Source organism: Pseudophryne corroboree, chromosome 1 (genome assembly GCF_028390025.1).
Source record: "Pseudophryne corroboree isolate aPseCor3 chromosome 1, aPseCor3.hap2, whole genome shotgun sequence".
Classification (NCBI taxonomy): Eukaryota; Metazoa; Chordata; class Amphibia; order Anura; family Myobatrachidae; genus Pseudophryne; species Pseudophryne corroboree.
Genome location: NC_086444.1, coordinates 289,451,791 through 289,466,722, shown reverse-complemented (window position 1 = coordinate 289,466,722; position 14,932 = coordinate 289,451,791). Strand labels below are relative to the sequence as shown.

Sequence of the window (14,932 nt, the reverse complement as noted above, 5' to 3'; positions counted from 1 at the left end):
TAGCCGACTCACCAATGAGAGTGCACCTAGTTGGGGTAGGGAAAAAGAACCATATGTGGGAGGGAGATAGAAAACGAGGCGGATCTGCTGTCCATGTTAGGCACAGGGTAACCTGTGGATCAGGGATGAGAGTCCGCAGAAAAGAAGAAGAAGAAAAAAGAGAGAGAGAGAAAAAGAGAGAAAAGGAAGTTATAGACTAAAGGATACTATTTAAGGAATCAGAAAATTGGTAGTGGCCAAATTGGCTGATAATGTTAGATATGGTCCCTGGTCACGGGATCTAAAATGGATATATAGGTATCACAGCCAAAATGATTCCCTGAGTCAACCTGATTAGGTCTGAGAAATTGTACAAAGCCACATATATGTACTGGTAAACAAAAACATAGTATTTTTGAATAATGATCCTATTGAAAATATAAGAAATATAAGAAATAAGTGGGTAAACAGCCCCTGCGGATATCGCTTAATTGGGTATAATCACCATTAGAAGTAAATGGGCGAGTGGACTTCTGCAGATACCGCTTAATTGGATATAATTACCACTTCAGAAATTCACAAATCAACATGCAAATAGCAATTGTGATAAGACATTTTGTGGTGCTGGGAAAGGATGGGCTGTTGGAAAAAAAAAAAAAAAAGGGAGAAGGGGGTGGGGGGTGTATATAGGAGAGAGGGGGAGGATGTGAGAATCTCTATCAACTGTTAATTACAATATCACAGTCATGATCCAGAGCCCTGGATTGCCCTTGTTGAGGCCAAAGGAATTCTAATCATATATACTAATTGGCTATGTTTGATATGGAGAATCTCTGGGAGGTAAACAGGACAGAACAGTGTACCGGTCCCTGCCCAGGTCCCTGGGTCAGTAAATATAAGACAGGATGCAAATTATATTCCTCAGGTCCTTAATACATGTTGAGGTGTATCATGCTTGAGTGCTGAGATAGGTCCTGCTGGAGCTGGAAAACGCGTTTCACCCGTCCTGCGGGCTTGCTCACTTCCAATGCTGCATTGGAAGTGAGCAAGCCCGCAGGACGGGTGAAACGCGTTTTCCAGCTCCAGCAGGACCTATCTCAGCACTCAAGCATGATACACCTCAACATGTATTAAGGACCTGAGGAATATAATTTGCATCCTGTCTTATATTTACTGACCCAGGGACCTGGGCAGGGACCGGTACACTGTTCTGTCCTGTTTACCTCCCAGAGATTCTCCATATCAAACATAGCCAATTAGTATATATGATTAGAATTCCTCTGGCCTCAACAAGGGCAATCCAGGGCTCTGGATCATGACTGTGATATTGTAATTAACAGTTGATAGAGATTCTCACATCCTCCCCCTCTCTCCTATATACACCCCCCACCCCCTTCTCTCTTTTTTTTTTTTTTTTTTTCCAACAGCCCATCCTTTCCCAGCACCACAAAATGTCTTATCACAATTGCTATTTGCATGTTGATTTGTGAATTTCTGAAGTGGTAATTATATCCAATTAAGCGGTATCTGCAGAAGTCCACTCGCCCATTTACTTCTAATGGTGATTATACCCAATTAAGCGATATCCGCAGGGGCTGTTTACCCACTTATTTCTTATATTTCTTATATTTTCAATAGGATCATTATTCAAAAATACTATGTTTTTGTTTACCAGTACATATATGTGGCTTTGTACAATTTCTCAGACCTAATCAGGTTGACTCAGGGAATCATTTTGGCTGTGATACCTATATATCCATTTTAGATCCCGTGACCAGGGACCATATCTAACATTATCAGCCAATTTGGCCACTACCAATTTTCTGATTCCTTAAATAGTATCCTTTAGTCTATAACTTCCTTTTCTCTCTTTTTCTCTCTCTCTCTTTTTTCTTCTTCTTCTTTTCTGCGGACTCTCATCCCTGATCCACAGGTTACCCTGTGCCTAACATGGACAGCAGATCCGCCTCGTTTTCTATCTCCCTCCCACATATGGTTCTTTTTCCCTACCCCAACTAGGTGCACTCTCATTGGTGAGTCGGCTATAGCAGATACAGGAATTACTACCATACCCCACCGACTGAGCCCGATCTCGTCCGATCTTGGAAGCAAAACGGTGGCGGGCTGGGTCAGTACCTGTGAGGGTGACCCCCAGAGAATACCCGGTGTTGTAATTTATGATCTGCTCGACTCCAAGCCAACAGCAGGATCACCACTTTCTCCCCTATTATTTCTTTTTCTGCACTATATTCTTTAATCAAAGTACCGTTTGTCTTGATATGTCATAGATCGGGATTGGCCCATCACTAATCAGGATCTATACTCCTCCTATAATTGAGCTTTGATGACCCCCAGAGGTCCCAATAATACAAGCAGTGCTTGTACTGGTTGGATAGGAACAGGGTGTAGAGCAAGAGTGTCTACATCCTTCCTGTAGTCTATGCATATAGACTAACCAGAACATTTCCAATTTTTTTTTTTTATAAATACGTGTCAATCTAGGTACTATATATATATATATATATATATATATATATATATACCCTACCAAGCAGGTCGAACCAGCCATGTTAACAAATCAGCATCCCTTAGAGATGCAAATGACCTGAACCACACGCAATTAGCTATATACATTCTTTCCAGACCTTAACTGGTGGATTTTTTCTTAGAGTAATCATTGAATACAAGTTATGTTTTAATATCATCACATTAATCAATTTCTAAAAATAAGAGTGCATCCACACAAGAGTCTTCTGTATTTTTTCTTTTTCCAAGAATTTTCTATTCACAATTCTGCTAATCTTTCGTTCGCAATTCTGCTAAGCTAAGATACACTCCCAGAGGGCGGCAGCTTAGCGTGTGCAATGCTGCTAAAAGCAGCTAGCGAGCGAACAACTCGGAATGAGGGCCAATGTGCACTGCAGGGGAGGCAGATATAACATGTGCAGAGAGAGTTAGATTTGGGTGTGGTGTGTTCAAACTGAAATCTAAATTGCAGTGTAAAAATTAAGCAGCCAGAAATTACCCTGCACAGAAACAAAATAACCCTCTCTGCAAATGTTATATCTGCCCCCCTGCAGTGCGCATGGTTTTGCCCAACTGCTAACAAATTTCCTGCTGCGATCAACTCTGAATTACCCACATTGGGGGTCATTCCAACCCGATCGCATGCTGCACTTTTTCGCAGCCGTGCGATTGGGTCGGAACTGCACCACATGCGCTGCGGCCACAATGCGCAGGCACGTCGTTACCCAGCAACGTCCGTCGCCAGGCAGCAATGCTTTCTACGAAGAAAGTGGTCGCAGCGGCGTCAATTGACAGTTTTCGGGGAGTGGTGAGTCCAACGCAGGCATGTTCAGGCGTTTGCTGGGCAGGTGTCTGACGTCAATTCTGGGACCTGACACGCTGAAGACATCGCAGTGGGTAAGTAACTCCAGACCTACTCCTGTCCTGCACAAAACTTTTTTGCATAGCATGGCTGCACAAGCGATCGCAGCCTTGCTATGCAAAAATCCACTCCCCCATAGGCGGCGTCTAGTTGATCGCACGGGCTGCAAAAAGTTCGGAATGACCCCCATTGTGAGAAAAAATGAGGCTAGCCTCTTAGAAGACTGAGAGAGACATGCTTCTCAGCATCACACAGAAACTCAGCAGAAGAGAAGTACTCACCTATCCTTCCACGGAGAGCGAACCCATTTTCATAGTCACGGTGAAACCTTTAAAGAAAAATACATTTCGCTTCTCTTCACAAAGAGAGCGTACCTGTATAAATAGGGAGAACCAAACCTCTTAAGAAAGAGAAATCCACCGCTCTTCCCAATCAGAATGTACCAGGATAGATATTGAGAATAACACCTCTGAAGAAACAGAGGCCCGCCTTTCTTCACAGATTGCAAACTCGTCTACATAGGGAGGTAGAAACATTTTCAGAGACACACAAATGACATGATCGAGATAGCATGCGTCATTGTGAACTCAGGGCAACTATAGATCTAGAAGAAGACAGTCTCCAAGAATTTTATCCTGTCTTCACTAATTTGGTGCAATAAATAATATTCTGCCTTTCATCTAGTAACATGAAAGAAAAATTAATTGCAATCAATACCTTTTCATGTATAATAAATCTATAACACATTTTCCCAACACCCTCCACCCCACCCTATACAGTATATTACCAAAATCCCAAAACCCTAGGTAACCAACTTCCGTTATCACCGGCTTCCATTCGAGCCGAGTCGGGTACTGCACCTAGTTTGAAATATGAGTGGAAAACAATTTACTTTTTAAAACATAGGTCTTATTTGTAAGAGAATGAAAAACCATAGCAATGAAACTCAGAAATTAGACCAGCAAGTGCACATAATTGTTCAGAACTAAATATGACCATACTGTAGATTTCTATGAAAAATCAGACTAAACATTTTATTAGAAAAAAACAATTATGGGCCTAATTCAGACCTGATGGCTAGGGTGCATTTTTTGCATCCCTGCGATCAGGCAGTTGCCGCCTACAGGGGGAGGGAGAAATCGCTGTGCAGGGGTGCGACCAGGGCCGGTGCTAGGGTGTTTGGCGCCCTCCTGCAAACTATAAAATTGCGCCCTCCCTCTCTTAACTCATAAAGGGTCAGTGTGCGTCACAAAAGAGGGGGATTTACCGGGAGAGTGAAGGCAGGGGCAGTGACAGGGAGTTACAGGGAGGGTGAGGGCAGGGACGCTGAAGGGTGGTTACAGGGAGGGTGAGGGCAGTGACGGGGAGTTACAGGGAGGGTGAGGGCAGGGACGCCGAGGGAGAGTTACAGGGAGGGTGAGGGCAGGGACGCTGAGGGAGAGTTACAGAGAGGGTGAGGGCAGGGATGCTGAGGGTGAGTTACAGAGAGGGTGAGGGCAGGGATACTGAGGGAGAGTTACAGGGAGGGTGAGGGCAGGGACACTGAGGGGGAGTTACAGGGAGAGTGAGGGCAGGGGCGCTGAGGGAGAGTTACAGAGAGGGTGAGGGCAGGGATGCTGAGGGGGAGTTACAGGGAGGGTGAGGGCAGGGACGCTGAGGGGGAGTTACAGGGAGAGTGAGGGCAGGGGCGCTGAGGGAGAGTTACAGGGAGGGTGAGGGCAGGGACGCTGAGGGAGAGTTACAGAGAGGGTGAGGGCAGGGATGCTGAGGGTGAGTTACAGAGAGGGTGAGGGCAGGGATGCTGAGGGAGAGTTACAGGGAGGGTGAGGGCAGGGATGCTGAGGGGGAGTTACAGGGAGAGTGAGGGCAGGGACGCTGAGGGAGAGTTACAGGGAGGGTGAGGGCAGGGACGCTGAGGGAGAGTTACAGAGAGGGTGAGGGCAGGGATGCTGAGGGGGAGTTACAGGGAGGGTGAGGGCAGGGATGCTGAGGGAGAGTTACAGGGAGGGTGAGGGCAGGGATGCTGAGGGGGAGTTACACAGAGGGTGAGGGCAGGGACGTTGAGGGGGAGTTAGAGAGGGTGAGGGCAGGGACGCGCGCGGTGGTCTTCCTGGGCAGACAGGCGCAGTGGCGGAACTAGACCAGTGGGTCCAGGTGCAACAATATGCATTTGGCCCATCCCATATTAAAAATAGGGAAATAGCATCCCTCAAAATATGGTTTGTCTCACTAATAAGGGGTGTCGCCACACAATAGTACTCCCAATTCACGTTACACTACACAGTAGAGAGCCTTATACACCGTATGCCACAACAGTTGAGAAGCTTAAACACGGTACGCCACACAGTAGAGAGCCTTATACACGTTGTGCCATACAGTAGAGAGCCTTATACAGGGTACGCCAGACAGTAGAGAGCCTTATACATGTTGCGCCACAGTTTAGAGCCCTATACAGGGTACGCCACACAATAGAGAAGATTATACATGTTAAAACACATAGGGGGTATTCAATTATTGCCAGATTTTTCGACCAGTAGAAAAATCGGCAAATTATCGTCTGTTTTTAGGGCGAATTAGATTCGCCCTATTCAATGCCTGTGCCGGTTTTTTGACTCGTTGAAAAGTCCGGCACTGGCAAAAACCACGTGAATCTGCGAATTTGCAGCCGATCTACGAGTTTTGTCGAATTTGGGGGCGTTTTCGCCCATGCCGATTCGACAAAAAAAGGGGGAAAATTCATGGGTGAAAAGAGATTTAAAATCTGTCTCAAAATGCCCGCAATTGAATACCCATGGTCCAATTTGGCACATAATTGAATACCCCCTATAGTAGAGAAGCTTATACACGTTACGCCACACAGTTGAGAGGTGTGCCACACAGTACAGAAGCTTATACACAGTACGCCACACAGTACAAAAGCTTATACACGGTACGCCACACAGTACAGATGCTTAAACACAGTACGCCACACAGTACAGACGCTTATACACGGTACGCCACACAGTACAGACGCTTATACACGGTACGCCGCACAGTACAGAAGCTTATACGCGGTACGCCACACAGTACAGAAGCTTATACACGGTACGCCGCACAGTGCAGACGCTTATACACGGTACGCCGCACAGTACAGACGCTTATACACGGTACGCCACACAGTACAGAAGCTTATACACGGTACGCCACACAGTACAGAAGCTTATACACGGTACGCCACACAGTACAGACGCTTATACACGGTACGCCACACAGTACAGAAGCTTATACACGGTACGCCGCACAGTACAGACGCTTATACACGGTACGCCGCACAGTACAGGCGCTTATACACGGTACGCCACACAGTACAGAAGCTTATACACGGTACGCCACACAGTACAGAAGGTTATACACAGTACGCCACACAGTACAGAAGCTTATACACGGTACGCCGCACAGTACAAAAGCTTATACACGGTACGCCGCACAGTACAGAAGCTTATACACGGTACGCCGCACAGTACAGAAGCTTATACATGGTACGCCGCACAGTACAGAAGCTTATACACGGTACGCCACATAGTACAGACGCTTATACACGGTACGCCACACAGTACAGACGCTTATACACGGTACGCCACACAGTACAGAAGCTTATACACGGTACGCCACACAGTACAGACGCTTATACACAGTATGCCGCACAGTACAGAAGCTTATACACGGTACGCCACACAGTACAGACGCTTATACACGGTACGCCACACAGTACAGACGCTTATACACGGTACGCCCCACACAGTACAGACGCTTGTACACAGTACGCCTCACAGTACAGAAGCTTAAGGCCTGTACACACTGGTCGATATATCGGCCGTTCCCTTGAACGGCCGATATATCGCGGGACCGTCGGCTAGTGTGTATGGCCGATATACGTCTGTGAACTCCGTCGTTCATAGACGTATAGCGTCGGCAGCGCAGCACAGCCGACGGCCAATATATCTACCGATATATTGGCGAGTCGCTGTGTGTGTACGGGGCGGTCGGCCGACCGCCCGTACACATGCTGCTGCAGCCGGCGGTGATTGACAGCTGAACTGGGCGGGCGTGTGTACACGCCCGCCCAGTTCATGACGTCAGTCCCCGACGGATCGGGCAGTGTGTATGCACAGCACACTGCCAGATCCGTCCATAGATATATCTGCAGATCAATTGATCTGCAGATATATCTATTAGTGTGTACCCACCTTTATACACGGTATGCCACACAGTACAGACCACTTATACATGGTATGCCGCACAGTACAGAAGCTTATACACGGTACGCCACACTGTACAGAGATGCACACGTCAACATTTACTACCGGGAATGTGAGATAGATAGATAGATAGATAGATAGATAGATAGATAGATAGATAGATAGATAGATAGATAGATAGATAGATAGATAAAGATGTGGCCAGCCTCATTGTTGCCGCAATGTGTAGGAACCGGCATACGCATCATGGCAAGCAGCAGTGAACGCCGTGCTGCGGCTATTCGCAGCCTCCGTTCACTCCATAGAAGTACACATGCGCGATTAATAGACATGGGCACACCAGTGGCGCCATCCATGCCGCGATGTGTACGCATCATGGGATGGATGAGTGTGGCTACATCTGTAGATATTGATATACACACACATAGTAAATTACACACACACAGCAAAACACATATACACAGAAACACCCACAGAAAACAGTGCACACACACAAACACTTACATACATACATACATACATACATACATACATACATACATACATACAGCTAAACACATAGCAAAATACATATACAGTATACACAGAAAAACACACACACATAGCTAAACACACACACCTAAACAGACATAGGAAAATACATATACAGTATATGCAGAAACACACACACCCATAGCTAAACACACACTCTTTACTTTCCATGTGTTTTCTTTTTCCACACTTTCACACTGTGCACCTCCTGGCTCTGGCTCCATCAAAGCTCCTCACTGCAGGGCCTGAGTGCACTGACTGACTCACTCTTCTGTACACACACCACAGACTACTGCCGAGACTCCCCCCTCCTCACTCCCCCGTATGTCCCAGCATGCAGTGAGGGCCAACACAGAGACCAGGAAGCAGAGAGCTGCAGCAGCAGTGCGGACTCCGGAGCAGAGAAGAAGGGTTATGTGACTGATCACCCTCTCACTGGCGCCGGGGACATGTAGCTCAGTGGTGGCAGCGTGTAATGAGTCAGTGTGACTCACTACACTGCTGCCGGCTGCGGCCTCCTACACAGCGCTGGGCGGCTCCATCAGTGAGGAGGCAGGGAGAGGGGCGGCTCCATCAGTGAGGAGGCAGGGAGAGGGGCGGCTCCATCAGTGAGGAGGCAGCGAGAGGGGAGCCGCTGTTCATGCTGTTGGTGCCGCTACTGATGTCTGTCAGAGTGACAGGCGCTGGCAGCCGGCATCAACAGCGCACATCAGAGCAAGGTCGCAGAGCGGGGAGAGCGCCTCCCTGACCCAGCGCCTCACTGCTTTGCAGGACCTTGCTGAGCGGGTAGCGCCGGCCCTGGGTGCGACCGCATGTGCAGGAGAGCTACAGAAACTGGAGTTTGTGCAGTCTCTGCACAGCCCAGGACTTACTCTTCCAGTTCGATGATCGGGGGCCGGACTTGATGTCAGAATCCCTCCCTCCAAATGGCTGGTCCCTCCTGCGTTTCTCTGGACACTCCTTAAAAACGGTAAATTGCCACTCTCAAATGGCCTCTTCCTGTCAGTCACCTTGCGATCACCCGTGCAATCGCTTTTCTCGCACATCCCATGCGCAGTTCAGACCTGATCGCAGGCTTTACAAAAACACAGCCTAGTGATCAGGTTTGAATTAGGCCCTATGTGTGCATATATCCCCATATACATGTGACTCAACATACTATATTAACTGCGTCTGCTGCATGAAGACATGTTTAAAGAATACCAAACGTGAGTTGCACTCTTGAACAACTTCCCTTTCTACCATTGATACTGTTTTCACATCATTCTTCAAAGCTACTAGGAGTAGCAAATGCAGGTCCCAGCGTAGATCGGGCAAATTAGAATCATCAAGTGCCAGCAGCTCCAATTCTGTTGTCATGTCTAGAGGTGGGATCATAAACATCCTAGTGACATTTGGTGGACCCGTTCATTCCAAGTAAAGCATTCGTTACCTCTAAACCCAATAAATAAAGACACGGAGACTTGAATTTGGCAGAAAAATTGCTAGCTATTTATTTGACCCTAACCATAGCAAACCTGTAAATGAAAACTTTGTTAAGATGCCGATACAGCCGGCATATGGTGGCAGCAAAAAGAACGGCTCTACTAACCTAAATTAACCGTAAAATACTAAAAATTCGAAACCATCCTAATTTTGCTACAACTATCAAAAACCGGTAATAGGTGACAACTCCACCCCCACAGTGACTACCCACCGCTCCTGGGTGCCCTGCCGCTGCCTTCCCGGACGGGTGGTCAAGCGGCCAATAAGTCGATGGAGGTGAGTGCACCTAAACCAAATCAAACTGTAAATCACTACAGCTTACCATACAACCACCAACTGCCGTTCTTTTCCGCCAATAAATAGCCAACGATGAAACCAGCCAACAATTGAATGCCAAGGCACTCCGTGCCAGAACCTTTACCAACAGGGCGGGAGGGCGGGAAGGCAATTTCACCAGCAAGAGAGAGACAAAATGTCTATCCTTCCCTATATATACTAACCCTCCCCTTTTCCCAAAGGGCTGTACTTTCCTTCCAGCTAGGTCCACCCCTCACAAGATGTTTAACTCATTCCTTTCCTATGCTGTCAATTCTCTCTCCTTCACTGCAACAACACTGCAATATTATGTAATCTGCACACACGTATGTGTAAACACATGGGGTAAATATGTTGATGTTTTTGCTCACAACTCCTACTGCAAGTCTTTAGTGGCTAAATGGAAAAGGAGTAGTGAAGACGTGTACAGGTTTTATTCCAACTGGTTTTCAGAATGTCCATGTTTCCTGCTTGCTATTTAGAGACTTTCTTCAGAACATCTCAGTGTGCTGAAATATTTGCACATGATTGACAGGTATTTTCATACTGCCAAAGACCAGTTGTGGAACTCCTATAATGATGAGTTCTGTTGAACACAATTGGGTGTAGCTGTTTAGACTTTGGGCATAAGGATGTTGAGGTTTGCCTGGAGGTCACTCAGTCATTCTTTGCATCTGGCCCATTGCCGGTACCCCATAATTTTTCCCCAGCTTCATGTTTTTCACCAGCAGTGACTCGAGGATACTGTTATGCTTTAAATAACTTTGTCAGTTGGAAACATGGTGTCCCTTTCAGCAGCTTTGTTTCTGTGGCGGACAAAACCAAGCAAAAGACAGTACCCATTTGGTTGATGGAACACCTTCCAACAGGCAAGCTGAGGCTTGTAGTGCTGAGTAAACCATCATCTTGAATATGCCTTGGCCATTGATTAAATTGTTTTCTATTTGTCTAGGTAGAGCTGAGGCATAAGTTTTTGAAGTGGGTTCCACTGAGGGTATTTGCTTTTGATGTCCACCATTGAAATGCCTCATATTGTGCTGGAAAATATTATGATGAAGGGGCATTTGGAGCATATGTCCTGCCCTTTGGAATTCCCTCTTTTGCCAGACCTAGTGCTTTCTCAGGTAAGCTTTGTCACTAAGAAAGCTCTGGCTAAATTTAGATTGATTCAAAATTTTTAATACCCTCTCGGGAATTCTGTTAATTACGCGATCCCAGCCGATTTATCATATGTAGTTTAGCAGTTTTTTGATTGCACTCTGGATCTAGTTTGTTAGTTCGTTCCAGCTGTCCTTTTAGCTAAGATAGATATTGCTTTAAAAAGCTTAATATCTTCTAGCATGTGAATGTCTTAATCAAGGTAATAAGATTTTCTAGGTATAGCCTAAAAAAATGCTCATCCTTGACTTTATAACATTGATTAAACTAGAGATGTGCGGCGGGCACTTTTCGTGTTTTCTGTTTTGGTTTTGTTTCTGGTTCCATCCTTGTGTTTTGGATCTGGATTGGTTTTGCCAAAACCACCCTTTCGTGTCTTGGTTTTGGATCTGGATGATTTTTTAAAAAAAACATAAAAACAGCTAAAATCACCGAATTTTGGGGTAATTTTGATCTTACGGTATTATTAACTTCAATAACATTAATTTCCACTCGATTCCAGTCTATTCTGAACACCTAACACCTCAGAATATTGTTTTTAGGTCTAAAACTTGCACCGCGGTAGCTGTATGACTAAGCTAAGCGACACAAGTGTGCGACACAAACACCTGGCCCATCTAGGAGTGGCACTGCAGTTGCAGACAGGATGGCACTTAAAAAACTAGGCCCCAAACAGCACATCATGCAAAGAAGTAAAAGAGGTGCAATGAGGTAGCTGTATGACTAAGCTAAGCAACACAAGTATGCGCACAAACACCTGGCCCATCTAGGAGTGGCACTGCAGTTGCAGATACTATGGCACTTAAAAAAACTAGGCCCCAAACAGCACATCATGCAAAGAAGAAAAAGAGGTGCAAGATGGAATTGTCCTTGGGTCCTCCCAGCCACCCTTATGTTGTATAAACAGGACATGCACACTTTAACAAAACAATCATTTCAGCGACAGGGTCTGCCACACGACTGTGGCTGAAATGACTGGTTTGTTTGTGCTCCCACCAAAAAAGAAGCAATCAATCTCTCCTTGCACAAACTGGCTTTACAGAGGCAAGATGTCGACCTCATCCTCCGATTCCTCACCCCTTTCACTGTGTACATCCTCCTCCTCACAGAGTATTAATTCGTCCCCACTGGAATCCACCATCACAGGTCCCTCTGAACTTTCTGTAGGCAATTGCTAGTAAAGGTCTTCCCGGAGGAATTTATAATTCATTTTGATGAACATCATCTTGTTCACATTAAGTGGAAGTAACCTCCTACGCCGATCGCTGACAAGGGGGGTCATTCCGAGTTGAACGCTAGCTGAAAATGTTCACTGCGCAGTGATGATGCAAAAAAAGGCACTTCTGCGCATGCGTATGCGGAGCAATGCGCACGCGAGATGTACTTTCACAACGGCTGATGTAGTTTCACACAAGTTCTAGCAAAGCTTTTCAGTCGCACTGGTGGCCACAGAGTGATTGACAGGAAGTGGGCATTTCAGGGTGTCAACTGACCGTTTTCAGAGAGTGTCGGAAAAACGCAGGAGTGCCAGGAAAGACGCAGGCGTGGCTGGGCGAACGCATGGTGTGTTTGTGACGCCAAAACAGGAACTGAACAGTCTGGAAAGTGATCGCAAGCGCTGAGTAGGTCTGAAGCTACTCTGAAACTGCACAAAATTATTTTGTAGCCGCTGTGCGATCCTTTCATTCGCACTTCTGCTAAGCTAAAATACACTCCCAGTGGGAGGTGGCATAGCATTTGCTCAGCTGCTAAAAACTGCTAGCAAGCGATCAACTCGGAATGACCCCCAAGGTCACTGGCTGCACTAAACACTCTTTCGGAGTACACACTGGAGGGAGGGCAACTTAGGTAAACTAAAGCCAGTTTGTGCAAGGGTGTCTAAATTGCCTCTTTTTCCTGCCAGTATATGTACGGACTGTCTGACGTGCCTACTTGGATGCTGTCACTCATATAATCCTCCACCATTTTTTTAATGGTGACAGAATCATATGCAGTGACAGCAGACATGTCAGTAATCGTTGGCAGGTCTTTCAGTCCGGACCAGATGTCAGCACTCGCTCCTGACTGCCCTGCATCACCGCCAGTGGGTTGGCTAGGAAATCTTATTCTTTTCCTCGCAGCCCCAGTTGCGAGAGAAAATTAAGGAGGAGCTGACAATTTTCTCACCAGCAGGTCGTTGAACCTCTGCACACTTGTGTCTGCCGTCAAGAGAGATACAACGTAGGCTTTAAACCTAGGATCGAGCATGGTGGCCAAAATGCAGTGCTCTGATTTCAACAGATTGACCACCCGTGAATCCTGGCAAAGCGAATGAAGGGCTTCATCCACAAGTCCCACATACTAAGTGGAATCGCTCCATCTTAGCTCCATCTTTAATTTCTCCAGCTGCTTCTGCAAAAGCCCGATGAGGGGAATGATCTGACTCAAGCTGGCAGTGTCTGAACTGACGGAAATCATTCTCCACTGCGCTTGAGTCAGGTGCATTCCCCCTCCTTTGCCTATATAGCATAGGTGGATGTATAGGCTTAAATGGCCTTTTGCTGCTCCTCCATCCTCTGAAGCCTATAGAGTGTTGAATTCCACCTCGTTACCACCTCTTGCTTCAGGTGATGGCAGGGCAGGTTCAGGAGTGTTTGATGGCGCTCCAGTCTTCGGCACACGGCGGCTGAATGCCGAAAGTGGCCCGCAATTTTTCGGGCCGCCTTAAGCATCTCCTTCATGCCCCTGTCATTTTTTTAAAATCTCTGCACCACCAAATTAATTGTATGGGCAAAACATGGGACATGCTGGAATTTGCCCAGATGTAATTGTCAAGCTCCGGAGCCTTACATCTACCCAGTGGGCTGTCACAGTCATATAATCCTTAGTCTGCCCTGTTCCACTTGTCCACATGTCTGGGGTTAAGTGGACAGTGTGTACAACTGCATTTTTTAGGACACTGAGGACACTTTTTCTGATGTCTCGGTACATTCTTGGTATCGCCTGCCTAGTGAAGTGGAACCTATATGGGATTTAGTACCGGGGACACACAACCTCAAACAATTGTCTAAGTCCCACTGAATTAATGGTGGATACCGGATGCATGTCTAACACCAACATAGCTGTCAAGGCCTCAGTTATCCATTTTGCAAAAGGATGACTGCTGTCATATTTCATCTTCCTCACAAAGGACTGTGGGACAGTCAATTGCTTAGTTGAAGTAGTACAAGTGGTCTTCCAACTTCCCCTTTGGGATGACTATCGACTCCCAGCAGCAACAACAGCAGTAGGCGTACCACTTAAGGATCCTCCGGTGGAATCCCGGTTAGGAGAGGACTCCTCAGTCTTGCCAGTGACATTGCCTGCCGGACTACTGATGTTCCTGACTGAGGAGGAAGTTGAAGTTGAGGGAGTTGGTGGTGTGGCTTGCAGGAGATTGGGTACAACAGGAAGAAGTGATTTAGGTGTCAGTGGACTGCTTATGCTCTTACCCAAAGTTTCATAGCTTGACACTGACTTCTGATAAATGCGCTGCAGGTGACATATAAGGGAGGATGTTCCTAGCTGGTTAATGTCCTTACCCCTACTTATTACAGATTGACAGAGGCAACACATGGCTTGACACCTGTTGTCCATATTTGTGGAGAAATAATTCCACACCGAAGATGTGGCTTTTTTGGTATTTTGCCTAAGCATCACAATGGGCTTATTCATTCCACGGACAACAGGTGTCTCCCCCGGTGCCTGATTTAAACAAACCACATCACCATCAGAATCCTCATCGTCAACTTCCTGCCAGCAACACCCATATCCTCATCCTGGTGTACTTCAATAGTGACATTTTCAATTTGAATATCAG

At 46.5% G+C, this 14,932-nt stretch overlaps 1 protein-coding gene and 1 pseudogene across 4 annotated transcripts in view; one reads left to right on the top strand and one right to left on the bottom strand.

The window, feature by feature from the left end:
• The window catches only part of CMKLR1 (chemerin chemokine-like receptor 1), a 294,087-nt gene that overhangs the window by 222,517 nt on the left and 56,638 nt on the right, over positions 1-14,932 (bottom strand). The window lies entirely within an intron of this gene.
• On the top strand, positions 2,038-2,156 carry LOC134948309 (5S ribosomal RNA; annotated as a pseudogene).